Below are 23,716 nucleotides of genomic sequence, written 5' to 3' on the forward strand. Positions count from 1 at the left end.
AGATTTGTAGGCTAATTGCCGTGGTAAAATTGTATATTGTACCCAGTGTGTGTGTAGGATCGAGTTAGTGTGCAGGGATCACTGGTCGGCGCGGTGTTGGTGGGCCAAACGGCCTTTTTCCGCGTTGTATCTCGAAAGTAAAGTAAACTAAGTCAAAGCGCGAAACAAAAGAGTCGACGAAAGGTTTGGCAATTCATCATTTCCATGTTCCCAAATGAATCTTGAAGTATCTGAGGTAGACCAATGTAGCACTACGTTGTAGTCTCCGCCATGCTTTCCCCATGAACGAACAAAAGCGCACACAGTCTTTAATATTTGGTCTTTCCTCAGATCCTTCTTTACGCAATTACCTAACACGTTTACCTCAGTCCCGCTAAAATGTTCTGCAGAAATGTACATCCTTTTTTAGTATCTCGAACTAATTTGTTTTAGCCATTACAAACCGTTCATTCCCTGAAACCCATTAATTCCATGGTCGACAGCAATTGTGGTGATGGAGGACCACTGAAGATTTACCTCTATACCATGCTTTATCAAATTAGAAGTCATTTACGAATCAAGAATTAAAAATCATAAACTCTCTGTGAAACAGCGGCCTGTTGTAACATTTCAGGCCCAATTCCCCCGTAAATGCACCTACTCGGATTTTGAAGTATGCTGAAAACGGAATTGAATCGTTGAATTATATGTTTCATGGCGCTGTATTTAGGACTGTTGTACAGCTTTAAGAATTGTAGCTGCAGTTGCCGAAAAAAACTGGTTGTGTCGCTGTCTACCAATTAGAATCTGGCACATGGATGGATCCGTTGCCCCTCCTACATCCCAGAATAAAAACGCCAGACCCGAAGAGAAAGGCGGGCAGTCTCTGCGTGTTATCAAGCTGCGGAGGATACATCCCCTGTGTGTTTCGACTCGGCAATTAGAATATATATGTTTTTATTTCGTGGCAAGAATAGTTTTACCGATTAATCAAGGCCGGTTTTCGACATTAATCGAATGCGGAAAAATGGCGTACCTACCGAGGTTTCCATTCAACGTGTTTGCATTCATGCTTCTGATATGTGCACAGAATCTAATTTCCGGGCAAATTCGTTATTCTATTCCCGAGGAAATGGAGCAAGGGGCATTTGTTGGGAATATTGCTCACGATTTGGGCCTGAATGCACGGCAATTCTCAGCTCGCAAATTTAGACTGAGCTCCGATGACCGAGGGCGCTACATGAAGGTTAGTTTGGACAATGGGATCATATCATCATCATCATATATATATATACAGCCGGAAACAGGCCTTTTCGGCCCTCCAAGTCCGTGCCGCCCAGTGATCCCCGTACATTAACACTATCCTACACCCACTAGGGACAATTTTTTACATTTTACCCAGCCAATTAACCTACATACCTGTACGTCTTTGGAGTGTGGGAGGAAACCGAAGATCTCGGAGTAAACCCACGCAGGTCACGGGGAGAACGTACAAACTCCTTACAGTGCAGCACCCGTAGTCAGGATCGAACCTGAGTCTCCGGCGCTGCATTCGCTGTAAAGCAGCAACTCTACCGCTGCGGTATTATCTATCCGTGAAAGAATTGATAGAGAACGTATTTGTGGGCAAGCGGAAATGTGTACCCTGTCTTTTAAAGCAACACTGGAAAATCCCTTGGAGGTGTACCGCGTGGAATTAGAGATTCTTGATGTCAATGATAATTCGCCCACTTTCGGAGACGGCAGCATTACCTTACAGATATCGGAAGCGAGTGCACCCGGGATACGTTTCCGTCTCGAGAGAGCGGAAGATCCCGACATTGGAATCAATACCGTCGCCGCCTACACAATCAGTTTCACCGAGTATTTTAGTATAAAAACTCGCAGAACCGAAAGCGATGTTCTCATACCAGAGCTGCTGTTAGATAACCCTTTGGACCGAGAGCTACAATCTTCTTTTCAGCTCTTGCTTACTGCGACAGACAGTGGCACTCCTCAGAGAACAGGCACAGCTCTGATTCTCGTTACTGTATTCGACATTAATGACAATGCGCCTGTGTTTGATCATGAGTTTTACAGGGTCAGCGTAAGCGAGGACGCACCACATGGTACCCTGGTGATGAAAGTCAAAGTAAATGATTTGGACGAAGGGCTGAATGCTGAGATACCATATTATTCTAGTGATGTTGATTTGCGAAGAGCGCGCAATGTATTCAGTTTAGACCCAAATAGTGGGGAGGTTCGAGTCGATGGGCCCTTGGATTTTGAAAAAGCAAACAGCTATTCTCTTGATGTTCAAGCTGTGGACCACGGTTCACCCGCAACGACAGGGCATTCTAACGTGGTGATCCAGGTAATTGACGTGAATGATAACGCACCCGAGATTAAGGTGACATCAGCTTTCAACAAAATCCCAGAAAATGTTCCGCCAGGTACATTCATAACGTTCATTGATGTTATGGATCGTGATTTTGGAGAGAACGGCCATGTTCGCTGCGAGTTACCCAAGAATATCCCCTTTAAACTACAAACATCATTGAACCATTATAAATTGGTTACCAGTGAAATGTTGGACCGTGAAGTGACGTCTGAATATCGATTACCTATTTCAGCATGGGACTTGGGGTCGCCTTCACTATCCTCAAATAAAACCATCCACATTACAATAACCGATGTAAACGATAACGCCCCGCGGTTTGCTGAATCATCCTACAACGTATATGTGATGGAGAATAACGCACCCGGCGCATCGATTTTCGTACTAACTGCACTAGATCCTGACCTGGAGCAGAATTCCTATGTTTCTTACAATTTTGTGCACAATTTCATCCAAAATCGACCAGTGTCCACTTATTTGACCATTAACTCAATGAACGGTACCATTTTTGGGTTGCGATCCTTTGACTATGAGGAACTCAAAAACTTCCAGATCCATGTACAAGCGCGTGATGGTGGGGTGCCTCCGCTGAGTAGCAGCGCCACGGTGAATGTGATTGTCCTGGATCAAAATGATAACGCGCCGGTAATCGTTCCGACTTCATATCAGAGTGGATCAGCAGCCCAGGAGGGCCTGCCCCGGTCAGCGGGTCAAGGGTACATGGTCACCAAGATAATGGCAACTGATGCAGATTCCGGTCAGAACGCACGGATCTTTTATCAGATTGTAAAATCAACTGATCCCACTTTGTTCACCGTTGCGAAAAACTCCGGTGAAATCAGGACAGCTCGCAGTATTTTAAAGACAGATTCTATGGTCCACACTCTGGTCATCTTGGTTAAGGACAATGGGCAGCCAAGCCTGTCCAGTACAGTTACAATGAACATTAGAGTTTTGGAGAACAGCACAGAAGGAATCACGGAAAGCAGTACATTGGTGAAAAGTCCGGAATATTTCTCCGATCCAAATGTATATTTAATTATCGTTTTCAGTTGCACTTCCGTTGCCTTTCTTCTGGTCATCGTTCTGTTGATTGGCATCAAGTGTAAACAGGACAGAAGTATTATTCAAGAGTATAACTCTCCCAGGTATTGTTACAATCGTGGAAATTCGCACGGCACGTATGAAGGAAGACCTGCGATGGAGGAAACTTTACGCTATCCTGGGACAGGCCGCGTGGACCGCGTGCCGGAACCGCATCAATACTCAGACTGCCTGTCTCCAGAGTTAGCGAAAAGTGATTTTCTCTTCTTGAAACCATGCGGTGCTCCCATGTCTCAGGCCTAACGAGGCGCATCTTATTTAGGGGTCATTTTAATCTCGATGCATGTGTATCATTCGTTATTGAAATATTGATGAAAATATTCATTTTGTGCATATTTTTGCTTTGTTTAAATAGTGCATTTGTTATTATGGTTAAAAAATATATAACTTTAAGCAAATAAAGTCCCATCCTTTACGAGAGTGGGATCTATCAACTGAGAAATAAGTCATATTGCCTATCATTGAACGGCGGTCAAATATACACTGCTAAAGGATCAATTACATTAATGATGCTGAATCTATTTACTTGCTTAAACTACAATATACGATAACAAAGTTCGTCCTCAGCATATTCCATTTGAAGCGCTGATAGGTACAGAGGATATAACTAAATACCAAACTTAGATGACGGTAATTAAAATATAAAATGAACCAGAAACACAAGATGCGGATGCTGATATACAGTACAATATAATACGAGCTGGCGGGACACTCATCAGGTAGGCCACCGACTGTGCAGGGACATGTACAGATAACCTTTCGCGTCGCGACCCTTCCTCTAAACTGGATTAGGGAAGTATTGGCTGGTAGAAAGAGGTGAATGAAAGCGTTGAGGCAAGTGTCGGCAAGTGGAATCCAGCAAAGGAAGAGTTGGTTGGCAGATGCATCGTAGATCAGCTCTCTGGTCGTGGTTGGGTGATTCAGTTGCCTGATAACAGCTGGGAAGAAGCTGTTCCTGAATCTGGTGGTGCGCGTTTGCACACTTCTTTACCTTTTGCCCGATATGAAAGGTGAGAAGAGGGAGTGGCTAGGGTGTGATCGTCATTGATTATGCTGCTGGTCTTGCCGACGCAGCGTGAGGTATAAATGGGGCCCCTAGAAGGGAGGTTAGTTTATGTGATGGTGTGGGCTGCATCCTCAATTCGCTTCTTGGATGGAGCTGTTCCCAAACCAAGCTGTGAAGCATCCTGATAAACCATTCTATGGGGCAGCTGGAGAAGTTGGTGAGAGTTGTAGGGGGCATGCCAAAATTCCTAAGACTTTTATGGAAATAGAGGCGTTGGAGCGCTTTCTTGGTCCTTGCTTCAATGTGGGTGGTTTCAGGAGAGGTTGTTGGTGACATGAGCTCATAGCAATGTGAAGTTTTCAACCATCATCGCCACCAATAGCCGAGACCTTTATGTATATACAGCAAGGATACAAGGCGGCACGCCGACGCACCGGTAGAGTTGCTGTCTTACAACGCCAGAGACACGGATTCGATCCTGACTATGTGTGCTGCATGTACGGAGTTTTTAGGTTCTCCGTGCCCTCCCGTTTCCTTCCATACACCAAAGTCGTACAGGTTTGTCAGTTAATTGGCTTGGTAAACTTGTACATTGTTCCTCGTGTGTGTAGGATAGTGTTAGTGTGCGGGGATCGCTGGCTGGAGTGGACTGGATGGGCCGAATGCCCTTTTCCGCGTTGAATCTCGAAAGAGTCGACGAAAGGTTAAGCAATTCACCATTTTGATGTTCCCAAATGGATCTTGAAGTATCGATGATAGACCAATGTAGCACTCCATTGTAGATTCCACCATGCATTCCCCACGAACGAAGGAAACACACAGTCTTCAATGTTTTTTAGGGACCTGCTTTACGCAATTATTTATCGCATTTACCTCAGCCCCGTTAAAATGATCTGTAGAAGAGTATATCCTTTCCTTTTACGATCTCGAACTATATATTTTAACCATTACACCATTTCGTTCCCTGAAAACATTAATTTCATGGTTGACAGCAAGTGTGGTGATGGAACACCCAATGAAGGTTTACCTCTTTTACATGCTTTATCAAACTAGAAGGTATTTTCGAAGCAAGGATAGCAATTCAAAAAATATGAATGAACATTTGATATTTTAGGTCAAAATGCCTTAAACACGCATATTATGACTTTCGAACATGTATGCTGAAAACAAAATTGAGGTGTTGACATCCATACGTGCTGTGGCTGTGCACCACAATTAAAAGTGCACCGTACAGCTTTAAGAATTGTAGCTGCAGTTGTCGAAAAAAACTGGTTGTGTCGCTGTCTACCAATGAGAAGCTGAAGTACACAGATGGATCCATTGCCCCTCCTACATCCCAGAATAAAAACGTCAGACCCGAAGAGAAAGGCGAGCAGTCTCTGCGTTTTATCGTATTGTCTAGCTGCGGCGGATATATACCCTGCCTGTTTTGACAAGGCAATTGGAATATATATTCTATTTCTTGGTAAGAACGGTTTTACTGATGAAGCGAGGAGAGGCCTGTTTTTCGACATTAATTAAGAGCGGAACAATGGCGTACCCACCGAGGTTTGCTTTCAATGTGTTTGCATTCATGCTTCTGATATGTGCACCGGGTCTAATTTCCGGGCAATTGCGTTATTCTATACTCGAAGAAAAAGACGAAGGTGCATTTGTTGGAAATATCGCTCAAGATTTGGGCCTGAACGTACGGCAATTATCTGATCGCAAATTACGACTTAGCTCAGATGACGGAGGGCGGTACATGAAGGTTAGTTTGGACAATGGAATATTATCTATTCGTGAAAGAATCGACAGAGAACGTATCTGTGGGCAAGCGGAAATGTGTACCATATCTTTTAAAACAACACTGGAAAATCCCTTGGATGTGTACCGCGGTGTAGTAGAGATTCTTGATGTCAATGATAATTCTCCCACTTTCGGAAACGGCAGCGTGACCTTACAGATATCGGAAGCGAGTGTACCCGTGGTACGTTTCCGTCTCGAGATGGCAGAAGATCCTGATATTGGAACAAATACCGTCGTCGCCTACACGATCAGTTTCACCGAGTATTTTAGTATAAAAACACGCAGAACCGAGAGCGATGTTCTTATACCAGAGTTGTTGTTAGAGAAGTCACTGGACCGAGAGCTGCAATCTTCTTTTCAGCTCTTGCTTACTGCGACAGACGGTGGCACTCCTCAGAGAACAGGCACAGCTCAGATTCTCGTTACTGTATTCGACATTAATGACAATGCGCCTGTGTTTGATCATGAGTTTTACAGGGTCAGCGTAAGCGAGGACGCACCGCATGGTACCTTGGTGCTGACAGTCAAAGCAAATGATTTGGACGAAGGGCTGAATGCTGAGATATCATATTCTTTTAATTATGTTGATTTACGAAGAGCGCGTCATTTATTCAGTTTAGACCCAGATAGTGGGGAGATTCGAGTTGAAGGACCGCTGGATTTTGAAGAAGCAAACAGCTATTCTCTTGATGTTCAAGCTTTAGATCACGGCTCACCCGCAATGACGGGACATTCTAACGTGCTGATCAAGGTCATTGACGTGAACGATAACGCACCTGAGATTAAGGTGACATCAGCTTCCAATAAAATCCCGGAAAATGCTCCGCCAGGGACATTTATAACGTTCATTGATGTTATCGATCATGATTCTGGAGCGAATGGTCAGGTCAGCTGCGAGTTACCCAGGAATGTTCCATTTCGACTCCGAACGTCATCGAACCATTATAAATTAGTTACCAGTGAAACGTTAGACCGTGAAACTATTTCCGAATATAAATTACCAATTTTAGCACGGGATCTGGGGTCGCCTTCACTGTCGTCAAATAAAACTATCCATATTGCAATAACCGATGTAAACGATAATGCCCCGCGGTTTTCTGAATCATCCTACAATGTATATGTGATGGAAAATAACGCTCCGGGTGCATCCATTTCGGCAGTAACTGCACTAGATCCTGATCAGAAGCAGAATTCCTATGTTTCTTACGCTTTTGTGGACAATTACATCCAAAACCTACCAGTGTCCACATACTTGACCATTAATGCAATGAACGGTACAATTTATGGGTTGCGGTCATTTGACTACGAGGAACTCAAAAACTTCCAGATTAACGTGCAAGCCCGTGACGCTGGGGTGCCACCATTAAGCAGCAGCGCCACTGTGAATGTGATCATCCTGGACCAAAATGACAACGCGCCCGTAATTGTTTCACCTTCAGAAAAGAGTGGATCGGCAGGAGAGGAGATTCTACCCAGGTCAGCGGATCGAGGGTACTTGGTCACCAGGACTATGGCAACTGATGCAGATTCTGGTCAGAATGCACGGCTCTTTTATCAGTTGGTGAAATCTACCGATCCCAGTTTGTTCACCGTTACGAAAAATTCAGGTGAAATCAGAACAGCGCGCAGTATTTTGCAGACAGATACTCCTGTACACACTCTGGTCATCTTGGTGAGGGACAATGGACAGCCAAGCCTGTCCAGTACATTTACAATGAACATTAGAGTTTTGGAGAACAGCACTGCAGTAGACACCGAAAGAAGTACCTTAGTGAAAAATCCGGAATATTTCTCAGATCCAAATGTTTACTTAATCATCATTTTCAGTTGCACTTCCGTTGTGTTTCTTCTGATCATCGTTCTGTTGATTGGCATCAAGTGTAAGCAGGACAGAAGTATTATCCAAGGGTATAACACCCCCAGTTATTGTTACAATCGTGGAGAGTTGCACGGCACTTTTAATGAACAGCCTGCCATGGAGGAAACTTTACGTTATCCCGGGACGGGCCGGGTAGTCCGCGTGCCGGAACCGCAGCAATACTCGGTCTGCCTGTCTCCAGAGTCAGCGAAAAGTGATTTTCTCTTCTTGAAGCCATGTGGCGCTCCCACGTCTCAGGCGCAATGACGCGTAACCCCATGGAAGGGGCATCTTATTTGGGGTTATTTTAATCTCAAGGAATGTGAATCATTCGTGAGTGAAATATTTACAGAAAATATTATTTTGGTCCATTTGTATGCTTTCGTTTAAATAGTGCATTTGTTGTTATGGTTAAAATATATAACTTTCAGTAAATAAAGTCCCATCGTCTGAGAGTGGGACCTGTCAAATCTGAAATGCCATATTGCCTATCATTGAACGACGGACATTGCTATATGATCAATTACATTAAGGACGCTGAGTCCATTTACTTGTTTAAAGTAAAAAAGACGAAAATGTTCGTCCTCAGCATATTCCATTTGAAGCGCTGATATGTACAGAGCATGTAACTAAATAACAAACGTAGATGACCGGAATTAAAAATATATAATGAACCAGAATCACGAGAGATTGCGCATCCTAAAATATTGTACAAAATAAAACGAGTTATCGGGAAACTCGTCAGTTGGGCCACCAAGTGAGCTAAGATATGGATAGATAATGTTTCTGGTAGACAACTTCCTCCAATCTGGACTAGGGGAGCATTAACTGGTAGAAAGTGGTGAGCGTAAGTGATGAGGCAAGTGGAAGCCAGCAAAGGAAGCGTTGGTTGGCAGGTGCAATACAACGGATGGAGATGGTCACAAAGGCGGGAGTTAACGGGTGAAAAAAAAGAATGGGATGACGGAATCCAAAAAGAAGCGGAAATGAGAAAGAGAATATAGAAGTATAGGCAAGCAGGGTTCCTGGGTGATTGTTTGCAATTGACGGTGGGGTTGGTTATGGAGATCACAGTGAATGCAGTGGTGGATGACGAGCAGAAGGAAGATCTGGAGGAGCGGAAAGGAACAATGTGACGGGTAGACGATGAGTGGAAATAAAATATGTGCGTGACAGCAGCCGTGTAGATCAGCACGAGAAGGTGGTGGTTGGCGGTAATATATAATTGGAAAATTCAATGTTCATGCATTTGGGTTGTACGCTACGCAACCTGAATATGGGGTGCTGGTATTTCAGTTTGTATATGGTCGCCCTTTGAGAAACATGAGGACAGAGAGATCTATATTGGTATGGGAATGTAATTGAAGATGTTGTTATCCCGAGCTCCAGCTGACTCTGGTGGTCTAACTACAACTGTTTGGCGAAGTGGGCGTTTCGTCACCCTTCCAATTGAGACCACATATCTTGTCATCTTTCCTGCACCTTCCCTTGCTTAATCACATAATTCCTATGTCGTTCAGAGCGGAATTGTGCACAATAATTCAAATGCGGCCGAAGCAATATTTTGTTCAGCCGTAGCACGATATTTCAGCTCCATTGCTGCGCACCTAGGCTGATGAGGGCAAGGGTGCACATGCAAAGAACAATTTTCTTGTAGCCCAAAATATCCTTATGTCCTCCAACTCTCTGTAAGACCTTGCCGCTCTCTGATTACCGTATGTCCACAGGGCTCACAAATGAGAAACATCGTGCAATGTACATCAGAAACGATGAAGTGTAATCTTTTCGTAACTGCCACATATTTGGTTTAAACTTCTGAAATATATCAGTATTTTCTATCCTCCACTTCCTATTCACACTACTAATGAAAACGAACTTATTTTCATCGGTTGGCAATTCTGACGAAGGGGCCCAGACTTGATCATTTAATTGTTCTCTTTCCTTAGATAATCGTTGACCTGATGGATATTTGCAGCCTTTTGTGTTGTTTTTCTTTATAGATGAGATTTCATACTTGGGTGACTTGAGGTTTGAAGCTGATTCTGTGTCTTTCTGCAGCCGAAGTGATTTCGAAAGAGCATCCACATCCTGTGGTATAACTAATAACAAGTTTAAACAAAATTCAGCAACTAAAACCTCGCCGGGGCTCATGTCCAGAATTATCAGGCAATTATCAAAACAAAAGAAAACTCTACTTATTTGCTTGCCTTCTATTTCTAATACCATAATCTAGTTTTTCGAGTTCGCTTATAATGAATTCGTAGCTTTTTTACAGTCATGCAATTAACATTTCTTATGTTAGAAGGTTTGAAGGAGAAAACCTCAGTGGATCAATGCGCCATTGAACCGCTTATGTATAACTTGCACGAAGGGAATACTTAGAAGGAATGCACAATGAAACAGAGTAAATAGTGCAAATTAAATAGCAATTGACAAATCCACAAAATTTCCCATGTCCAACTTCCCACTGACGTCTAAGTCCGATGCTTTCCATTATATCGGGAAGATTCTCTGGATTAAAACGCGTACACAAATGCAGACACTCATGACAGAATCAAGCCCAATTTATTTTACAACCTACTGATTTGTGACGGTACAACACCAACCTACCAAGCAACTCTATTTGATTTGGAGCTGACTAATCTTTTCTCCACGAATAACTTTACTTGTAAGACAAAATTGCTTCACCAGTTGGTACCATTGAAAGCTTTATGTTCACTAAATCCAGCTTTAAGAAAAGTGACACTTCAATTCTAAATAATATCTCCTCAAATATACATTGCTGTCCGTTTAGTAGGAAGTGAACAATAAGGAACTCTTGCTAAACACAGAGTATTGGAGGAACGCAGCGGATCAGACAGCCTCTGTCGGGGAAATGGACAGTCAACGTGTCGGTCCAGGCCCCTTCTTCGATATATTGCAGATGCTGCTTCTCCCGCTACGTTCCTCCAGCACTGTATTTTGCTTAAGATTTATGCAACTGCAATTTATTATGTTTCCATTAACAGATCCCAGCAGTGAGGAACAAAAACGTACGAAGTTTCCAAATAAATATATTTTGATACAACACTTTACTGAAATTGCCAGACCCTGGCTCATGTTCTAGAGAGTATTTCCCCGAATGGTATATTGGATCGCAGATGTACTGATACAACCCATCTGTACATTTTTTGAGTGAATGGATCCATTCAGATAGTATGAAGCATATTCAGGTCACAATGCCGCCAGAACGTGTCTACTTTAACTTTCTAGGTTCAACGCTGAAAACAAATCGAACCGATATTTGAAGGAATTGGCGTTTATGGTTGTAAGCCGTTAAATACTTAGGGGAACAGTACAGCTTTAAGAAATGCAACTGTAGTTATTGAAAAGAACTGGTCGTGTCGCTGTCTACCAATGAGGAGCTCAAGTGTACAGATGGATCCATTGCCCCTCCCACTGCCCAGAACAAAAACGTCAGACGCGACGAGAAAGGCGAGCAGTTCCTGCGTTTTCATGGTGTAATCAAGCTGGGGAAGATAGATTTAGCGCGTGTTTCCTTACGGCTTTCAGAATATATAAGATTTTCCTTATCTTGTGATAAGAACATTTTTGCGGATTATCCGAGGAGCGGCGTGATTTTGGTCGCTAGCTGACTGCGGAACAATGGCGTACCTAACGAGGTTTCCCTGCAATGTGTTTGTTCCCATGTTATTGATATGTGCACCGCATCTAATTCCTGGGCAACTTCGTTATTCTATTCCAGAAGAAATGGAAGAAGGCGCTTTTGTTGGAAATCTCGCACAGGATCTGGGTCTGAACGTACGGCAATTGTCAGCTCGGAAATTGCGACTAAGCTCTGATGACGGAGGACGGTACATGAAGGTTGGTTTAGACAATGGGGTATTATCCATTCGTGAAAGAATCGACAGGGAAGGTATTTGTAGGCACACGGAAATGTGCACCATATGTTTTAAAACAAAACTGGAAAATCCCTTGGATGTGTACCGCGGGGAAGTAGAAATTCTCGATGTAAACGACAATCCTCCCAAATTCGTAGACGGAAGCATCGCTTTACAGATATCTGAAGCGATTGCATCCGGGGTACGTTTCCGTCTTGAGAGTGCGGAAGATCCCGATATTGGAATAAATACTATTACCGCCTACACAATCAGCTCCAATGAGCACTTTAGTCTAAAAACGCATAAAACAGAAGATGGTATTATGGTAGCCGAGTTACTGTTGGATAAATCGTTAGACCGAGAGGTGCAAACATCACATCAACTCTTGTTTACGACGACTGACGGTGGGATCCCTCAGAGATCGGGCACAGCTCAGGTTCTAATTACTGTGTTGGACAATAATGATAATCCACCAGCGTTCGATCGAGAAATTACAGGTGCAGCTTAAGCGAGGACGCACGGCAAGGTTCCTATGTGATGCAAGTAAATGCAAATGACTTGAACGAAGGACTGAACGCGGAGCTGACGTACACTTTTAGTGATGTTACTTTGCGAAGAGTGCGTAATTTATTCAGATTAGACCCACTTAGTGGGGAGATCCGTGTAGAAGGACCGCTGGATTTTGAAGAAGCAAATAACTATTCTCTAGATATTGAAGCTATGGACAATGGTTCACCTGCAATTACTGGACACGCAAATGTGCTGATCAAAGTCGTTGACGTGAACGATAATGCACCCGAGATAAAGGTGACATCAGCTTCCTACAAAATCCCGGAAGATGCTCCGCCAGGAACATTCATAACGTCCATTGATGTTATTGACCGTGATTCTGGAGAGAACGGTCAAGTTCGCTGCGAGTTACCTATGAATGTTCCCTTTAGACTACAAACATCATCGAACCATTATAAATTGGTTACCAGTGAAACGTTGGACCGTGAAGTGATTTCTGAGTATACATTACCAATTTCAGCATGGGACTTGGGGTCGCCTTCTCTGTCGTCAAATAAAACTATCCATATTGCAATAACCGATATAAACGATAACGCCCCGCGGTTCGCTGATTCATCCTACAACGTATATGTGATGGAGAATAGCCCTCCGGGTACATCCATTTTCGCAGTAACTGCACTAGATCCTGATCAGAAGCAGAATTCCTATGTTTCCTACGCTTTTGTGGACAATTACATCCAAAACCTACCAGTGTCCACATACTTGACCATTAACTCAATGAACGGTACAATGTATGGGTTGCGGTCATTTGACTATGAGGGACTAAAAAACTTCCAGATTAACGTGCAAGCCCGTGACGCTGGGGTGCCACCATTAAGCAGCAGCGCCACTGTGAATGTGATCATCCTGGATCAAAATGACAACGCGCCCGTAATTGTTTCACCTTCAGAAAAGAGTGGATTGGCAGGAGAGGAGATTCTGCCCAGGTCAGCGGATCGAGGGTACTTGGTCACCAGGAATATGGCAACTGATGCAGATTCTGGTCAGAATGCACGGCTCTTTTATCAGTTGGTGAAATCTACCGATCCCAGTTTGTTCACCGTTACGAAAAATTCAGGTGAAATCAGAACAGCGCGCAGTATTTTGCAGACAGATACTCCTGTACAAACTCTGGTCATCTTGGTGAAGGACAATGGGCAGCCAAGCCTGTCCAGTACATTTACAATGAACATTATAGTTTTGGAGAACAGCACTGCAGGAGACACCGAAAGAAGTACATTAGTGAAAAATCCGGAATATTTCTCAGATCCAAATGTTTACTTAATCATCATTTTCAGTTGCACTTCCGTTGTGTTTCTTCTGATCATCGTTCTGTTGATTGGCATCAAGTGTAAGCAGGACAGAAGTATTATCCAAGGGTATAACACCCCCAGTTATTGTTACAATCCGGCACGGGACGTTTAATGAACGGCCTGCCATGGAGGAAACTTTACGTTATCCCGGGACGGGCCGGGTAGTCCGCGTGCCGGAACCGCACCAATACTCGGTCTGCCTGTCTCCAGAGTCAGCGAAAAGTGATTTTCACTTCTTGAAGCCATGTGGCGCTCCCACGTCTCAGGCGCAATGATGCGTGACCCCATGGAAGGGGCATCTTATTTGGGGTCATTTTAATCTCAAGGAATGTGAATCATTCGTGAGTGAAATGTTTCAGAAAATATTATTTTGGTCCATTTGCATGCTTTCGTTTAAATAGCGCATTTGTTGTTATGGTTACAATATATAACTTTCAATAAATAAAGTCCCATCGTCTGAGAGTGGGACCCGTCAAATCTGAAATGCCATATTGCCTATCATTGAACGACGGACATTGCTATATGATCAATTACATTAAGGACGCTGAGTCCATTTACTTGCTTAAACTAAAAAACACGAAAATGTTCGTCCTCAGCATATTCCATTTGAAGCGCTGATATGTACAGAGCATGTAACTAAATAACAAACGTAGATGACGGGAATTAAAATATATAATGAACCAGAATCACGAGAGATTGCGCATCCTAAAATATTGTACAAAATAAAACGAGGTATCGGGAAACTCGTTAGGTGGGCCACCAAGTGAGCTTGGATATAGACAGATAACGTTTCTGGTAGACACCTTCCTCCAATCTGGACTAGGGGAGTATTAACTGGTAGAAAGAGGTGAACGTAAGTGATGAGGCAAGTGGAAGCCAGCAAAGGAAGCGTTGGTTGGCAGGTGCAATACAACGGATGGAGATGGTCACAAAGGCGGGAGTTAACGGGTGAAAGAAAAGAATGGGATGATGGAATCTAAAAAGGAAGGGGAAATGAGAAAGAGAATATAGAAGTATAGGCAAGCAGGGTTCCTGGGTGATTGTTTGCAATTGAGGGTGGGGTTGGTCATGGAAATCACTGTGAATGCAGTGGTTGATGACGAGCAGAAGGAAGATCTGGAGGAGCGGAAAGGAACAATATGACGGGTAGACGAGGAGTGGAAATAAAATATGTGCGTGACAGCAGCCGTGTAGATCAGCAGCAGAAGGTGGTGGTTGGCGGTAATATATAATTGGAAAATTCAATGTTCATGCATTTGGGTTGTAGGCCACGCAAGCTGAATATGGGGTGGTGGTATTTCAGTTTGTATATGGTCGTCCTTTGAGAAACATGAGGACAGCGAGATCTAAATTGGTATGGGAATGTAATTGAAGATGTTGTTATCCCGAGCTCCAGCTGACTCTGGTGGTCTAACTACAACTGTTTGGCGAAGTGGGCGTTTCGTCAGCCTTCCAATTGAGACCACATATCTTGTCATCTTTCCTTGCTTAATCACATAATTCCTATGTCGTTCAGAGCGGAATTGTGCACAATAATTCAAATGCGGCCGAAGCAATATTTTGTTCAGCCGTAGCACGATATTTCAGCTCTTTTGCTGCGCACCTAGGCTGATGAGGGCAAGGGTGCACTTGCAAAGAACAATTTTCTTGTACCCCAAAATAACCTTATGTCCTCGAACTCTCTGTAAGACCTTGCCGCTCTCTGGTTATCGTATGTCCACAGGGCTCACAAATGAGAAACGTCGTGCAATGTACATCAGCAACGAAGAAGTGTAATCTTTTCGTAACTGCCACATACTTGGTTTAAACTTCTGAAATATATCAGTATTTTCTATCCTCCACTTCCTATTCACACTACTAATGAAAACGAACTTATTTTCATTGGTTGGCAATTCTGACGAAGGGGCCCCAGACCTGATCATTTAATTGTTCTATTTCCTTAGATAATCGTTGACCTGGTGGATATTTGCAGCCTTTTGTGTTGTTTTTCTTTATAGATGAGATTTCATACTTGGGTGACTTGAAGTTTGAAGCTGATTCTGTGTCGTTCTGCAGCCGAAGTGATTTCGAAAGAGCATCCACATCCTGTGGTATAACTAATAACAAGTTTAAACAAAATTCAGCAACTAAAAACTCGCCGGGGCTCATGTCCAGAATTTTCAGGCAATTACCAAAACAAAAGAAAATTATACTTCTTTGCTTGCATTCTATTTCTAATACCATCATCTAGTTTTTCGTGTTCGCTTATAATGAATTCGTAGCTTTTTTACAGTCATGCAATTAATATTTCTTATGTTAGAAGGTTTGAATGAGAAAACCTCAGTGGATCAATGCGCCATTGAGCCGCTTATGTGTAACTTGCACGAAGGGAATACTTAGAAGGAATGCACAATGAAACAGAGTAAATAGAGCAAATAAATAGCAATTGACAAATCCACAAATTTTCCCATGTCCAACTTCCCACTGATGCCTAAGTCCGATGCTTTCCATTATATCGGGCAGATTCTCTGGATTAAAACGAGTACACAAATGCAGACACCCATGACAGAATCAAGCCCAATTTATTTTAAAACCTACTGATTTGCGACGGTACAACACCAATCTACCAAGCAACTCTATTTGATTTGGAGCTAACGAATCTTTTCTCCACGAATAACTTTACTTGGAAGACAAAATTGCTTCACCAGTTGGTACCATTGAAAGCTTTATGTTCACTAAATCCAGCTTTACGAAAAGTGACACTCCAATTCTAAATAATATCTCCTCAAATATACATTGCTGTCCGTTTAGTATTCAGGGAAGAATAAGAAACTCTTGGAAAACACAGAGTATTGGAGGGACGCAGCGGATCAGGCAGCCTCAGTCGGGGAAATGGACAGTCAACGTGTCGGTCCAGGCCCCTTCTTCGATAGATTGCAGATGCTGCTTCCCCCGCTACGTTCCCCCAGCACTGTATTTTGCTTAAGATTTATGCAACTGCAATTTATTATGTTTCCATTAACAGATCCCAGCAGTGAGGAACAAAAACGTACGAAGTTTCCAAATTAATATATTTTGATTCAACTCTTTACTGAAATTGCCAGACCCTGGCTCATGTTCTAGAGAGTATTTCCCCGTATGGTATATTGGATCGCAGATGTACTGATACAACCCATCTGTACATTTTTTGAGTGAATGGATCCATTCAGATAGTATGAAGCATATTCAGGTCACAATGCCGCCAGAACGTGTCTACTTTAGCTTTCTAGGTTCAACGCTGAAAACAAATCGAACCGATATTTACAGGAATTGACGTTTATGGTTGTAAGCCGTTAAATACTTAGGGGAGCAGTACAGCTTTAAGAATTGCAACTGTAGTTATTGAAAAGAACTGGTCGTGTCGCTGTCTACCAATGAGGAGCTCAAGTGTACAGATGGATCCATTGCCCCTCCCACTGCCCAGAACAAAAACGTCAGACGCGACGAGAAAGGCGAGCAGTTCCTGCGTTTTCATGGTGTAATCAAGCTGGGGAAGATAGAATTAGCGCGTGTTTCCTTACGGCTTTCAGAATATATAAGGTTTTCCTTATCTTGTGATAAGAACATTTTTGCGGATTATCCGAGGAGCGGCGTGATTTTGGTCGCTAGCTGACTGCGGAACAATGGCGTACCTTACGAGGTTTCCATGCAATGTGTTTGTTCCCATGTTATTGCTATGTGCACCGCATCTAATTCCCGGGCAACTTCGTTATTCTATTCCAGAAGAAATGGAAGAAGGCGCTTTTGTTGGAAATCTCGCACAGGATCTGAGTCTGAACGTACGGCAATTGTCAGCTCGGAAATTGCGACTAAGCTCTGATGACGGAGGACGGTACATGAAGGTTGGTTTAGACAATGGGGTATTATCTATTCGTGAAAGAATCGACAGGGAAGGTATTTGTAGATACACGGAAATGTGCACCATATATTTTAAAACAACACTGGAAAATCCCTTGGAGGTGTACCGCGGAGAAGTAGAGATTTTCGATGTAAATGACAATGCTCCCAAATTCGTAGACGGAAGCATCGCTTTACAGATATCTGAAGCGATTGCATCCGGGGTACGTTTCCGTCTTGAGTGTGCGGACGATCCCGATATTGGAATAAATACTATTACCGCCTACACAATCAGCTCCAATGAGCACTTTAGTCTAAAAACGCATAAAACAGAAGATGGTATTATGGTAGCCGAGTTACTGTTGGATAAATCGTTAGACCGAGAGGTGCAAACATCACATCAACTCTTGCTTACGGCGATTGACGGTGGGATCCCTCAGAGATCAGGCACAGCTCAGGTTCTAATTACTGTGTTGGACAATAATGATAACCCACCAGTGTTCGATCGAGATAATTACAGGTGCAGCTTAAGTGAGGACGCACGGCAAGGTGCCTATGTGATGCAAGTAAATGCAAATGACTTGGACGAAGGACTGAACGCGGAGCTGACGTACACTTTTAGTGATGTTACTTTGCGAAGAGTGCGTAATTTATTCAGATTAGACCCACTTACTGGGGAGATTCGTGTAGAAGGACCGCTGGATTTTGAAGTAGTAAATAGCTATTCTCTAGATATTGAAGCTATGGACAATGGTTCACCTGCAATTACTGGACACGCAAATGTGCTGATCAAAGTCATTGACGTGAACGATAATGCACCCGAGATAAAGGCGACATCAGCTTCCAACAAAATCCCGGAAGATGCTCCGCCAGGAACATTCATAACGTTCATTGATGTTATTGACCGTGATTCTGGAGAGAACGGTCAAGTCCGCTGCGAGTTACCTATGAATGTCCCCTTTAGACTACAAACATCATCGAACCATTATAAATTGGTTACCAGTGAAACGTTGGACCGTGAAGTGATTTCTGAGTATACATTACCAATTTCAGCATGGGACTTGGGGTCGCCTTCACTGTGGTCAAATAAAACTATCCATGTTGCAATAACCGATATAAACGATAACGCCCCGCGGTTTGCTTCATCACCCTACAACGTATATGTGATGGAGAATAGCCCTCCAGGTACATCAATTTTCGCAGTAACTGCACTAGATCCTGATCAGAAGCAGAATTCCTATGTTTCTTACGCTTTTGTGGACAATTACATCGAAAACCTACCAGTGTCCTCATACTTGACCATTAACTCAATGAACGGTACAATATATGGGTTGCGGTCATTTGACTATGAGGAACTCAAAAACTTCCAGATTAACGTGCAAGCCCGTGACGCTGGGGTGCCACCATTAAGCAGCAGCGCCACTGTGAATGTGATCATCCTGGATCAAAATGACAACGCGCCCGTAATTGTTTCACCTTCAGAAAAGAGTGGATCGGCAGGAGAGGAGATTCTACCCAGGTCAGCGGATCGAGGGTACTTGGTCACCAGGATTATGGCAACTGATGCAGATTCTGGTCAGAATGCACGGCTCTTTTATCAGTTGGTGAAATCTACCGATCCCAGTTTGTTCACCGTTACGAAAAATTCAGGTGAAATCAGAACAGCGCGCAGTATTTTGCAGACAGATACTCCTGTACAAACTCTGGTCATCTTGGTGAAGGACAATGGACAGCCAAGCCTGTCCAGTACATTTACAATGAACATTAGAGTTTTGGAGAACAGCACTGCAGGAGACACCGAAAAAAGTACATTAGTGAAAAATCCGGAATATTTCTCAGATCCAAATGTTTACTTAATCATCATTTTCAGTTGCACTTCCGTTGTGTTTCTTCTGATCATCGTTCTGTTGATTGGCATCAAGTGTAAGCAGGACAGAAGTATTATCCAAGGGTATAACACCCCCAGTTATTGTTACAATCGTGGAGAGTTGCACGGGACGTTTAATGAACGGCCTGCCATGGAGGAAACTTTACGTTATCCCGGGACGGGCCGGGTAGTCCGCGTGCCGGAACCGCACCAATACTCGGTCTGCCTGTCTCCAGAGTCAGCGAAAAGTGATTTTCTCTTCTTGAAGCCATGTGGCGCTCCCACGTCTCAGGCGCAATGATGCGTGACCCCATGGAAGGGGCATCTTATTTGGGGTTATTTTAATCTCAAGGAATGTGAATCATTCGTGAGTGAAATATTTCAGAAAATATTATTTTGGTCCATTTGTATGCTTTCGTTTAAATAGCGCATTTGTTGTTATGGTTACAATATATAACTTTCAATAAATAAAGTCCCATCGTCTGAGAGTGGGACCCGTCAAATCTGAAATGCCATATTGCCTATCATTGAACGACGGACATTGCTATATGATCAATTACATTAAGGACGCTGAGTCCATTTACTTGCTTAAACTAAAAAACACGAAAATGTTCGTCCTCAGCATATTCCATTTGAAGCGCTGATATGTGCAGAGCATGTAACTAAATAACAAACGTAGATGACGGGAATTAAAATATATAATGAACCAGAATCACGAGAGATTGCGCATCCTAAAATATTGTACAAAATAAAACGAGGTATCGGGAAACTCGTCAGTTGGGCCACCAAGTGAGCTTAGATATGGATAGATAACGTTTCTGGTAGACACCTTCCTCCAATCTGGACTAGGGGAGTATTAACTGGTAGAAAGTGGTGAACGTAAGTGATGAGGCAAGTGGAAACCAGCAAAGGAAGCGTTGGTTGGCAGGTGCAATACAACGGATGGAGATGGTCACAAAGGCGGGAGTTAATAGACAATAGACAATAGACAATAGGTGCAGCAGTAGGCCATTCAGCCCTTCGAGCCAGCACCGCCATTCAATGGGATCATGGCTGATCACTCTCAATCAGTACCCCGTTCCTGCCTTCTCCCCATACCCCCTCACTCCGCTATTCTTAAGAGCTCTATCCAGCTCTCTCTTGAAAGCATCCAACGAACTGGCCTCCACTGCCTTCTGAGGCAGAGAATTCCACACCTTCACCACTCTATGACTGAAAAAGTTCTTCCTCATCTCCGTTCTAAATGGCCTACCCCTTATTCTTAAACTGTGGCCCGTTGTTCTGGACTCCCCCAACATTGGGAACATGTTTCCTGCCTCTAATGTGTCCAATCCCCTAATTATCTTATATGTTTCAATAAGATCCCCCCTCATCCTTCTAAATTCCAGTGTATACAAGCCCAATCGCTCCAGCCTTTCAACATACGACAGTCCCGCCATTCCGGGAATTAACCTAGTGAACCTAAGTTGCACGCCCTCCATAGCAAGCATATCTTTCCTCAAATTTGGAGACCAAAACTGCACACAGTACTTCAGGTGCGGTCTCACCAGGGCCCGGTACAACTGTAGAAGGACCTCTTTGTTCCTTTACTCAACTCCTCTTGTTATGAAGGCCAACATTCCATTGGCTTTCTTCACTTCCTGCTGTACCTGCATGCTTCCTTTCATTGACTGATGCACTAGGACACCCAGATCTCGTTGAACTCCCCCTCCTCCTAACTTGACACCATTCAGATAATAATCTGCCTTTCTATTCTTACTTCCAAAGTGAATAACCTCACACTTATCTACATTAAACTGCATCTGCCATGTATCCCCCCACTCACACAACCTGTCCAAGTCACCCTGCAGCCTTATTGCATCTTTCTCACAATTCACCCTACCCCCCAGCTTAGAATCATCTGCAAATTTGCTAATGGTACTTTTAATCCCTTCGTCTAAGTCATTAATGTATATCGTAAATAGCTGGGGTCCCAGCACCGAACCTTGCGGTACCCCACTGGTCACTGCCTGCCATTCCGAAAGGGACCCATTTATCCCCACTCTTTGCTTTCTGTCTGTCAACCAATTTTCTATCCATGTCAGCACCCCACCCCCAATACCATGTGCCCTAATTTTGCCCACTAATCTCCTATGTGGGACCTTGTCGAAGGCTTTCTGAAAGTCGAGGTACACCACATCCACTGACATTCCCCTGTCAATTTTCCATGTTACATACTCAAACAATTCCAGTAGATTTGTCAAGCATGATTTCCCCTTTGTAAATCCATGCTGACTCGGAATGATCCTGTTACTGCTATCCAAATGCTCAGCAATTTCGTCTTTTATAATTGACTCCAGCATCTTCCCCACCACTGATGTCAGACTAACTGGTCTATAATTACCCGTTTTCTCTCTCCCTCCTTTCTTAAAAAGTGGGATAACATTTGCTATCCTCCAATCCACAGGAACTGATCCTGAATCTATAGAACATTGAAAAATTATCTCCAATGCTTCCACTATTTCTAGAGCCACCTCCTTAAGTACCCTGGGATGCAGACCATCAGGCCCTGGGGATTTATCAGCCTTCAGTCCCATCAGTCTACCCAAAACCATTTCCTGCCTAATGTGGATTTCCTTCAGTTCCTCCATCACCCTAGGTTCTCCGGCCCCTAGAACATTTGGGAGATTGTGTGTATCTTCCTCAGTGAAGACAGATCCAAAGTAACGGTTTAACTCGTCTGCCATTTCTTTGTTCCCCATAATAAATTCCCCTGTTTCTGTCTTCAAGGGACCCACATTTGCCTTGACTATTTTTTACCTCTTCACGTACCTAAAAAAACTTTTGCTATACTCCTTTATATTATTGGCTAGTTTACCCTCGTACCTCATCTTTTCTCCCCGTATTGCCTTTTTAGTTAACTTTAGTTGCTCTTTAAAAGAGTCCCAATCCTCTGTCTTCCCACTCTTCTTTGCTATGTTATACTTCCTCTCCTTAATTTTTATGCTGTCCCTGACTTCCCTTATCAGCCACAGGTGGCTCTTACTCCCCTTAGAGTCTTTCCGCCTCTTTGGAATAAATTGATCCTGCAACCTCTGCATCATTCCCAGGAATACCTGCCATTGCTGTTCTACCGTCTTCCCTGCTAGGGCCTCCTTCCAGTCAATTTTGGCCAGCTCCTGCCTCATGCCTCTGTAATTCCCTTTGCTATACTGTAATACCGACACTTCCGATTTTCCCTTCTGCCTTTCCATTTGCAGAGTAAAACTTATCATGTTGTGATCACTGCCTCCTAATGGCTCTTTTACCTCTAGTCCCCTTATCAGATCAGGATCATTACACAACACTAAATCCAGAAATGGCTTCTCCCTGGTAGGCTCCAGTACAAGCTGTTCTAAGAATCCATCTCGAAGGCACTCTACAAACTCTCTTTCCTGGGGTCCATTTCCAACCTGATTTTCCCAGTCTACCTGCATGTTGAAATCTCCCATAACCACCGTAGCATTACATTTTTGACACGCCAATTTTATCTCCTGATTCAACTTGCCCCCTATGTCGAGGCTACTGTTTGGGGGCCTATAGATAACTCCCATTAGGGTCTTTTTACCCTTACAATTTCTCATTTCTATCCATACTGATTCAACATCTCCTGATTCTATGCCACCCCTTGCAAGGGAATGAATATCATTCCTTACCATCAGAGCAACCCCACCCCCTCTGCCCACCTGTCTGTCTTTTCTATACGTTGTGTACCCCTGAATATTCAGTTCCCAGCCCTGGTCCTCTTGTTAGCCATGTCTCAGTGATCCCTACAACAGCATACTTGCCCATGACTAACTGAGCCTCAAGCTCATCCACTTTATTTTTTATGCTACGCGCATTTAAGTACAACACTTTAACTTCTGTATTTACCTCCCCTCTCACATCGGTCACAATTGGCCCTGCCCTTAATTTCTTTTCCCCTCTAACGGGTGAAAAAAAAGAATGGGATGATGGAATCCAAAAAGAATGGGAAATGAGAAAGAGAATCTAGAAGTATAGGCAAGCAGGGTTCCTGGGTGATTGTTTGCAATTGAGGGTGGGGTTGGTTATGGAGATCACAGTGAATGCAGTAGTGGATGACGAGCAGAAGGAAGATCTGGAGGAGCAGAAAGGAACAA

General features: G+C 43.4%; 4 pseudogenes across 1 annotated transcript; all 4 read left to right on the forward strand.

Moving 5' to 3' along the window:
- The first annotated feature begins 1,466 nt into the window (after window positions 1–1,466).
- LOC144600202 (protocadherin gamma-C5 pseudogene) lies at window positions 1,467–3,716 on the forward strand (annotated as a pseudogene).
- Window positions 3,717–5,880: 2,164 nt separating this feature from the next.
- Window positions 5,881–11,900, forward strand: LOC144600200 (protocadherin gamma-C5 pseudogene; annotated as a pseudogene). The gene is made up of 2 exons (XR_013548098.1): window positions 5,881–8,445; window positions 11,858–11,900. The product of XR_013548098.1 is annotated as a protocadherin gamma-C5 pseudogene (transcript).
- LOC144600201 (protocadherin gamma-C5 pseudogene) lies at window positions 11,568–14,214 on the forward strand (annotated as a pseudogene).
- A 2,844-nt stretch (window positions 14,215–17,058) lies between these two features.
- Window positions 17,059–20,018, forward strand: LOC144599900 (protocadherin gamma-C5 pseudogene; annotated as a pseudogene).
- The last annotated feature ends 3,698 nt before the right edge of the window (window positions 20,019–23,716 follow it).

The sequence above is a fragment of the Rhinoraja longicauda genome, chromosome 14, assembly GCF_053455715.1.
Source record: "Rhinoraja longicauda isolate Sanriku21f chromosome 14, sRhiLon1.1, whole genome shotgun sequence".
Taxonomy (NCBI): domain Eukaryota; kingdom Metazoa; phylum Chordata; class Chondrichthyes; order Rajiformes; family Arhynchobatidae; genus Rhinoraja; species Rhinoraja longicauda.